At 25.2% G+C, this 9870-nt stretch overlaps 1 long non-coding RNA gene across 1 annotated transcript in view; it reads right to left on the reverse strand.

The window, feature by feature from the left end:
* Nucleotides 1-1024, reverse strand: part of LOC107841989 — a 7624-nt gene extending 6600 nt beyond the window's left edge. The window contains exon 1 of the long non-coding RNA XR_007044690.1: nt 930-1024. This is a non-coding gene — a long non-coding RNA (uncharacterized LOC107841989). The remainder of the gene's footprint in view (nt 1-929) is intronic.
* Nucleotides 1025-9870: the final 8846 nt, after the last annotated feature.

Here is a 9870-nt window from a genome sequence, read left to right on the forward strand (position 1 = left end):
TGAATACATAAAAATAATTAAGTTACTTTAATATGACTAAAAATAGTCTCTTCACTTCATTTTCTAGTTGGTAAAACTACAGTTACCTTAATGTGATTAAAAATAGTTATGTTACTTTACTGTTATAGTAGTAGATAAAGCTCTGTCACCAAACATGAAATTGACACAAACTGATGTCAGATATGGACCTTCATGCATACCTTGTCAAGCAAGATGCTTACAGATTTTAAAGGTAATTGATATGTCAAATTATGAAATCTCACTATTACACTTTTATTACTACTGTCCATGTTCCACCAGGAATGCCGAGCACACTCTGAAATAAGACTAGCACTACCCACTACCACAGATAACAAAACAAAGTCCACCTAGGATGCACTCCTTCCTACTATCCTCTGTCCAGATTTTGTTCAGGAGGTATCTTATCATACAAGAAATATAATGATAGGCTATTTCAGACATATCATCGAATTTCTACAATAATATGGAACCTGCTAATATTCTACTCTTACACAAAGAAAAATTAAATATGGGACAAATCAGCAAAGATTAAATATGGGACAAAAAAGCAAGCAAGTTAGGAACAAAAGTACGTGCATCATAAATTTATAAAACCATTTGAATAAAAACTAAACACAATTCTGAAATCAATAAGAACAAAAACAATCATAAACTTAGTTCTGAAATCGAATAAACCCTCAATTATTCGATCAGAAAGCATAAATCGAAACGCAGTTCTAAAATAAAATCAAGAAAGACAGAAAACATAGAAACACAGTTCAAGACAACAAAACTCCCAATTATTCATGACAAAATCTTCACATTTGGGGAAAATCAAAGGAGACCCATATATTTTCATTCTATTCATAACCCCCAATTATTCATAACAACATCTTCAAATAAGAAAAAATTTAAACTTGAAACCTTACCTGGAAGAGCCGACAGATGTGAATTTGAGAGAGAGGTCCGACTTTAATTTGAGAGAGAGAGAGTTGGATTTGAGAGAGGGAGCTGACCTTCTTTGCATTTTTTTCTTTTTAATTATAATAATATATGTTTAAAAAGTAAATAAATATTTTTTCACTTCATAAAATAGTGAGAGATAATTATTTTTAATAATAAATATTAATTTGTTAAAATAATAGCAAACTCATGAGGTCGCAATGTGTAAAATTTTATTCATTAATTTTTATTATTTTGACGCTAACTTTTTTCGCATGTTATTTTTATTCCCGCATTGCATTTTCGACCTCTTGAAGTCGCTATTATTATGTCGCATAATTTTTGTTAGCATTTACCGACTTCACGAGATTTCTTTATTTTAAAATAAATTATAAAAAAAAATTAAGGGGATAGCCAACCTCATGAGGTCTCTTATTTTCGACCTACTTTTGAGGTCTCTTATTTTAGGTCTCTTTTTTTAACTTTTTTAGTAGTGCATCAAGCTTATCTGGTTAGTTGTATTCTACATATATTTATAAAAATAATACTCTCTCCGTCCCAAATTTTCTAATTTGATTTATCATTTTATTTGTCTCTTTTCATTAATCAAAAAGACGAAAATAAAAATTTTCATGTTTTACCCTTTGCATTAATTACTTTTTCTTATAGTTAAAATATAAACATCGTTTAATAGACGTATTATGGTAAACTCACATGTTATTAATTATTTTTGCTAATCAATGTGTGATCTCAATTTGGGACGGATAATTTGGGACGAAGGGAGTGTGTGTATGTATATATACAGTGGCAGATCTACATACAATTCAGGGGTTCATCTGAACCCTCTTCGTCGGAAAATTATACTATTTTTACATGGTCAAAAATATTTTTTTGTATATATAGTAGATATTGAATCCCCTTCGACTAGTCCATATATTTACTTCTGAACCCTGTCAATGAAAATTGAGGCTCCACCAGTATATATATATATATATATATAAATATAGGATAATAACAAAATATGTTTCGTCATCTTACTTGTACAATACTCAGCATCCTTTTTGTTCGCACTAATGAATCAGTTAAACATCTTGTTACTTTTACTATTGAGTATTGACATTTGAATTTCTCCACAATCAGCTCGCAAGGCTAAAAGTTTTTACGTATATTAACACAGTGAGTGTGCGCAGAGAATAAGTATGTGACCTACGAAAAAGAATTTCGAATTAGTAAAGAAGTTAAATCAATTCCACCTCATAGTATTTTTTTTCTATATTATATAAATTTTGAGAGGTGGTTTTGGACTTATTTTTCATACGTAAAAAAGAAAGAAAGAAAATCACTTACTACAAGCAAACATTTCCCTAAAAACAATTTCATAGAAAAGATTCATATCCTACCTCTAGTACTCATAATTATTGTAATCTTAGGTGGATCTTTTATACTATAATAACATCCAGTGTAATTTCAAAAGTGAATTTTGAAAAATAATAAAATATATATAAATATATGAATTCTTATTTTTCTTTTTTAAAGATAAAAAAAAAAATATTTTTAAAAGACTCTCTACTTTACGGAACCTCTCATAGTTTATTCAAATAATGTAAATTTTAACACTACTATTAAGTTTTCGCATCAAAAGGCATCTATATTAATATATTTTTCTTTTTATTTGATGAGACAATAGAGAATGGAGAACCAAAGTATACCACCAAACTAAAAAAATTACTAAAATATGTCATCTATTTAAAAAAGCATCAAAATAGGCTTAACTCATAAAAAATGTGAGTTATGTAAAAAAAATTTAACGGAAACCGACTAACGCCGTGAACTATTTTCGGAAAGTATATAACTCACAAAAATTGTGAGTTATTCATTTTTTTGTATAGAACTCACAATTTTTGTGAGTTTTACATTTTATTTATTTTAACATAACTCACAAAAATTGCAAGTTAACCATTTTATTTTAACATAACTCACAAAAATTATGAGTTATCCATTTTTATTTTAACATAACTCACAATTTTTACGAATTATCCATTTTTATTTTAACACAATTTACAAAAAAAGTAAGTTATGTACATAACTCACAAAAATTGTGAGTCATTTTGGTTTAATTTATAATCGAACAGTATCCAAATCTTAGAGAATGAATTTTAAACGTGTTAAAGTTGCACTATTTTGGAAAGGCGAAATTATTCACAAGAAAAATACAATATATTATAGTATGTCCCCCAAGTCCAACGCGAAGTATCTAATTTCAATTGGTTACAAAGAATTTGTAGAATCAATTTTTAGAATAATGAAAATAAAAAGTAATGATTTTGGTTTATTTATAATCGAACAGTATCCAAATTCTTTCTCATCAAAAGGAATGATAAATTATGGAAAATAAATTATCAGTGACGATGAGTCATTGACTGAATTTCTGAGGGCTCTATTTGCCTATCACCATTACTGTTTAAGGCACTTAAAGGCAAAATATCAGAGGACATTCAAAAGTGTCCAACTAGACAATCTACTATGGGCAAGCTACAAGTGCTATTTAGGAGAAATTTTTTTGTTACGAATAGAGTTATATAATAGAAGAAAAACGTGTAAATTAAATCAAAATGACTTACAATTTCTGTGAGTTATATTAAAATAAAAATGGATAACTCATAAAAATTGTGAGTTATGTTAAAATAAAAATGGACAACTCACAATTTTTTTGAGTTATGTTAAAATAAAATTGATAACTCATAATTTTTGTGAGTTATGTATATGACTCACAAAAATTGTGAGTTATGTTAAAATAAATAAAATGTATAACTCAAAAAAATTATGAGTTAAATAGTTCACGATATTTGTTGCCTTCTGTTAAATTTTTTTTGCATAATTCATAATTTTTATAAGTTAAGCGTATTTTGATACTATTTTAAATATATGACAAATTTTGATAATGTTTTTAGTTTGATGACATACTTTGGACATGCCAGAAAGTATAATTAACTAAAGGCATGTGGCAAACTGAGAAGTCGAAAGCACAACAAAGCTCAACGTCATCAAATTCAAATCATGGCAAAAGCAAGCAACGTGGCTATTTAGACCTAACAGATATTGCTAACTCGTCATCTTAATCCAAAAATATAGCACAATCAATATGCTCCTCGATTAAATTCAATAGTGCCACGTGAACTAGAAACCAAAAGGTATCTAATCAAAGTAATTTTATTAGCTTTGACCCTTACTTTTTTGGTGGTGGTGGCGTGCCTAAATTATTGGGGGTAGAATATTGTAAAGGAAAATACTCTTTAACATTATCAAAATTGAATTGTTTTTTCGTAATTGGTTGATCTTTTATATATATAAAAAAATAGAGTAATAGTTGTAGTGATAACTAAAGATTTATCTGTGAATGACTAACGTGCATTTTCATCCCCTTCATTAAGACAAAATTCACCAAATACAAAAGAAAGTAAGAAAAGAATATATAGAAAAATATTGTCCAAAAATAATATAGAAATGCAAACGGATCGACAATACAAGATTTTTCCTCTTCAGTCTCTTTCACATCCCAATTATTACAAGAAATTAAAAAAGAAAAAGATACCAACTAACTCCAAAAAAAAAATAGCTGTCCCTTTTCTATCGTCCACGTATTTGCACGTGTCCCACATTCCATTTATCCTACCTCTATCTATGCCTACAAACTCCAAAAAAAGGGGAAAAAGTTGACTAAAAGTTTACCAAGGATGTAAAAGATATTTACTTATTGACAAAGTAAATTAAAACGAAATTATTATAAGGTAAAAAAACTTTGGCCACAAAAATTTGGCTATAATTTGTTCAAAATAGTAAAAAATCCTATTCACATTATAAACTAGTTAGTTTTTAGATAATTTTGCTCTTTTCATCTTAAATTTGAATTTCTAATATTACTTTATTTAATAACCATTTTTCAATACATTGAAAACAATCTCAATGCATGAGAATGAACAATGAAGTTAAAATTAAGGATCAAGGATTTGATAGGCCATGTTATTAAATTATTTTTTAATAGTATATCTATTTAAATCATCAAACTTATTTAGTCAAAATTATATTCTTATTCTTTTATTTTAAAAAATATATTAATTTATTACGAAGAAATTTTCATGCTTAGAAATCTTTTATCATCACTTAAACTTGCAATTTTTTCTAAAGTCATTTTCTTGGATTGTTATCAATGTTTCTAGAGTCGCTTATAAAAATCACTTTTAGTTTTTGCTAAAATAATAATACCACTCAGTTATTAATATTTTTCTCAAAAAATCACTAAATACCTCAAAAGTTCCCTCCTATTCTAAGTAGCACGTTATATCAGTAAACCATCATTTTTTAAAAAATAATAAACATATTAACTCAGCAAACTCATTTAACCAAAATAAATAATTTTATTTTTTTAAAAGAATGTATTAATTTATTAAGAAGAAATTCTCATACTATTTTTCAAGATGAGCATTCAGGTTTTTATATATAATTGCTTACCAAGATCAGTTGTTTTTTAAAGAAAATAATATCACTAAAGTAAATAAGTTATCTAGAGATTTTAATTTGCATGTAAAAGTGTGTTGAGTTGTCGTTAATGAAATATTTACCAGTTCTAAAGTGTGTTGAATTATCGTTATTAAAATATTTCACAAATTATACTTAAATATTATTTAAATATATAGTTTAATAATTTGATCCCCCCTCCCCCCGCGGTCCTCCTCCTCCTTAAATTAACATCCTTATCTGACATATTTTAATGACCTATAAATCAATATTTTGGTGTAAATTAATGTTTTTTATTCAATAGGTGGAAAGATGACAAATTTAATTTAATTGGTGGAATTTGGAAGGAATGCATTTTAAACTATTTATAATATGTTAAGGATATTCTTGGCCCTTTTTTGTAATTAAGAACTTGAAGAAAAAAATCTTTTGGCCACGATGGTCACAATAATATTTGAATGTTTATTCACATTGCAACTCGGATTTTTTATTACATTTTTACCCTATCTCAATTTAAATTTTTCTCAATAATTTATTAACTATTTTCAATATATGGGGATTGAACATTTTTTTGTTCACTCTACTTGGAAGAATTATGTACAAAAATAATTGAATAAATGCCATTTTTTTTCTTTTAATGCTAAGTGAAGAAATTTAGAAATATTAAATAACTTATGATAATTTGTATGATCGAATGACTTTGGTTAATATTAATTTGGCTTTCTAATTATATTTGAAGTTTTATTTAAATATGTAGTATAATTTTACGCCTATATTTTTTGTAAATATGATCTCTAATTAAGTAATTTATTAATTATTATGTCTAACTAAATTTAAACTATGCATTTAAATACTTTCAAATATAATTTAAAATAACTTTAATAATGACAATCAAAATTTAAAACATTTTAGACATGATATATATCGACATATTATAAAAATCATAAAATTATATAGTTGATATGTGTCAAGTATTGTTATTTGCTAACAACAACCCAAGAGAATCACGTGTTAATGTCGTAGTCTTGCTCCCTTATGTTACGTCGATTTTGATAATTTTCTATGATTACTTATATTTGTTATTAAAATGATCTCTAATAAAGTAATTTTATTAATTATTATTCTTAAATAAATTTAAACTACATATACATATTTATATAAATTTCTAATATAATTTAAAATTTTCAATAACAACAGTCAAAACTTAAAATACTTTAGACATGATACACATTTACGCGATATACAAATATTAAAAATCATATAATTCATATGTGTTGATCATAGTTAACAACAACCCAATAGAGTCATGTATTAATGTTGTAGTGTTTTGGCACTATTATATTACGTCGATTTGATATCTTGTGATCGAATCATTACTTGTATTTGTTGTTAATGTTTGATTAAGATTTTTAAATATTTTAATCATGATAGTTAAAATTCAAAATACTTTAACATGACAGACATTAACACATTATAATAATAATAAAATCATTTCGTTCATATGCGTCAACCCTACGTATATATTATTACTACAATCACACACATTAGACAAAAAAAAGTTATTTTATGAAATAAATAAATCATACATTTGCTATTTTTTTTTATTTTAAATTACTTCCAAATTAAAAAAAAAAAAACAATTTAGCCTCTTTCATCAATTTTTCTATGAATTAAAAGGTGTCGCATGGATATTTCAGTTAATTTTATCTCTTTAATTCTTTATAGGGGTGAGTATTGATTATTTTAGTTTTCATTTAGTCGGTTCAATTCTTTCACTTTTTTTTTTTTACTATTTTAATTTTTTTTTAATTCCTACTTTTTAATCAATTTTTTTTATTTTACATTATTTATGTTCCATTTTATTTCTTTTTATTTCTCAATCATTACTTCTTGTAATTTTATGTTATGTCACATATTTTTATTTTTTATTTTTTATTTCTTCATCTAGCATAACTGATTAACTATCTTACTATTTTAATTTTTGAATTAAAGTAGAATTTTATTGCTGAACGAGTTTATAGACTCATATTTTCTTTTCTTTTGATTAAATTATGTGTGTCGTGAAAAGTTATCAAAAAATTTGAATTAATTATTTTGATAATATTAGTTATACATATATATTTATTTATTAATATATTTTAATAAATAATATACGTACCTTAAATATCAATTTAGTATCTTTTATAAGCGTTAGTTGCTATCAAATACGAGTCTTATTTTAGACATGGTGGACACCAATACATTATAGAAATCATAAAACTCATATAGTTCATGTGTGTCAATTTGGTTAACAACAATCCTAAAAAGTCGTTCGCTAAGGTTGTGGAGGGGCTTATGCTCTCGTGTTATGCTGATTTGATAACTTGTCAATTATTATTTATATATGTTACTAATACGACCTCTAATTATTAATTATGTTTAAATCATTTTCTTGTATAATCATGGTATCCGAGCCAACTTGTAATAAATTTAAACTATATATTTAAATGATTTGAATAATAACAACAGTCAAAATTTTAAAATACTTTTTGACATAATAAACATTGACATATTATAACAGATTCTTTTTAGTGAACGTGTCACAAGCTTACTCCTATTTTTTTTTCAAAAAAATAAAGAATTAAATTCGATTTTCTCTCCTATTTACTATGACGATGAAGAACTAAATTAGAATCCTAAAAATTATACAGTTCACATATGTTAACCCCAATTAACAACAACTAAAAGATATCAAGACGCATTAATGTTATAGTCTTAGACCCCTATATTATGCTGTTATGATAATTTGTGAATCATTACTGATATTTGCTATGAATATGTCCTTTAATTTAGCAACTTTATTAAATATTATATTTAAATAAATTTTAAATTCTATTTAAATAATTTCAAAATATTTCAATATCAACAGTCAAAATTCAAAATACTTTAAACATGGTAGACATTTACATATTATAAAAATCATATAGTTCATATATTTTTATCCTAGTTAACAACAACTCATGAGAGTCGTGCATTAATCTTGTCATCTTACATCCTTATGTTACGTCGATTTTATAATTTACAAATTATAATTTATATTTTTTATTAATATGATCTCTAATTAAGTAATATTATATTCAAATAAAATTTAAATTGTATATTAAATAAATTATATATATAATTTAATATATTTCACTTGCGGCAGTCAAAAATTAAATCATTATATACATAATAGATATTGACACATTATAGAAATCATGAAAATCACAAAGTTCACATTTGTGGACCCTAGTTAACAACAATTAAAGGTATCAAGACATATTATTGTTGTAGTTTTGTACCTCTATGTTACAATAATTTGATAACTTGTGAATATTATTTATATTCATTATTAATATGACCTCAAATTAAATAGTTTTAATTAATTATTATATTTCAATAAATTTAAACTATATTTAAATAATTTATAAGTTTAATTTGAAAATATTTCAATAATGATAATCAAAATTCAAAACATTTTAGACATGATAAATATTGACACATTATAAAAATAATATTTTTCATATTTGTTAAGCCTAGTTAATATTTTTAAGAAAAATGCTTTTGTGATGAACTCCAGAATTCAAAGACGTTTATATAACAAATAAAGAAAATTATGTGCTAAGTTCAAAACTTAGTTAATCATTGACGATCTTTACTCAAAAATATTTTAAAGAATTATGATCAATATATAATAAAATTAGTTTTAAAATTTGATGAGAAAAAAGGACCCAAGAGAAATAGAGGGAGAAACACGAAAAAGAGAACGGTAAGAATGAGTAGAAGGTGAAGTTTGGTGGGTCTCCTATTTTAAAGTTAAATAAATATTTTTCTTCCACATTTGATGATAGTCATAATTTACGTAACATAAATTTTAGTTGCATTTAAGTTTCAAATTTTAAAAATAGTAAAAAGTTTGTACTCCCTCCGTCCAATTTTAGCCGTCCCAATTGGCTAAGTTGATGTCCCATTTTACTTATCAAGATAAGACAAACTTTTCTTTTCATGTTTTACCCTTTGCATTAATTACTTTTTCTTTAAATTAAAATGTAACATCATTTAATAGGAGTACTTTGGTAAACTAGCCATGCTATTTATTATTTTTCTTAATTATTGTACCATCCCAATTTAGAATAAATAAAATGGGATAAAGAAAGTATTATCTTTATACGTTTATGATAATTTTTGGGCCAAAAAATTATAGTCATTTAACAGTTTCCTTATTATAATCTTAAGTAATAACAGGGGAAGCTCCCCAAACGGTTTTGAGCATAGAGATCAATATAATAGGATGATGGTTTAAATAGGATTTCACGCATACTAAGGGCACCAATAGGTGATAAAAGAAAACTATTTAATCTCCGGAAGAAACTTTTTGGCCATAAAATTTGGCCA

This window comes from Capsicum annuum, chromosome 9, assembly GCF_002878395.1.
Source record: "Capsicum annuum cultivar UCD-10X-F1 chromosome 9, UCD10Xv1.1, whole genome shotgun sequence".
In the NCBI taxonomy this organism is placed as follows: Eukaryota; Viridiplantae; Streptophyta; class Magnoliopsida; order Solanales; family Solanaceae; genus Capsicum; species Capsicum annuum.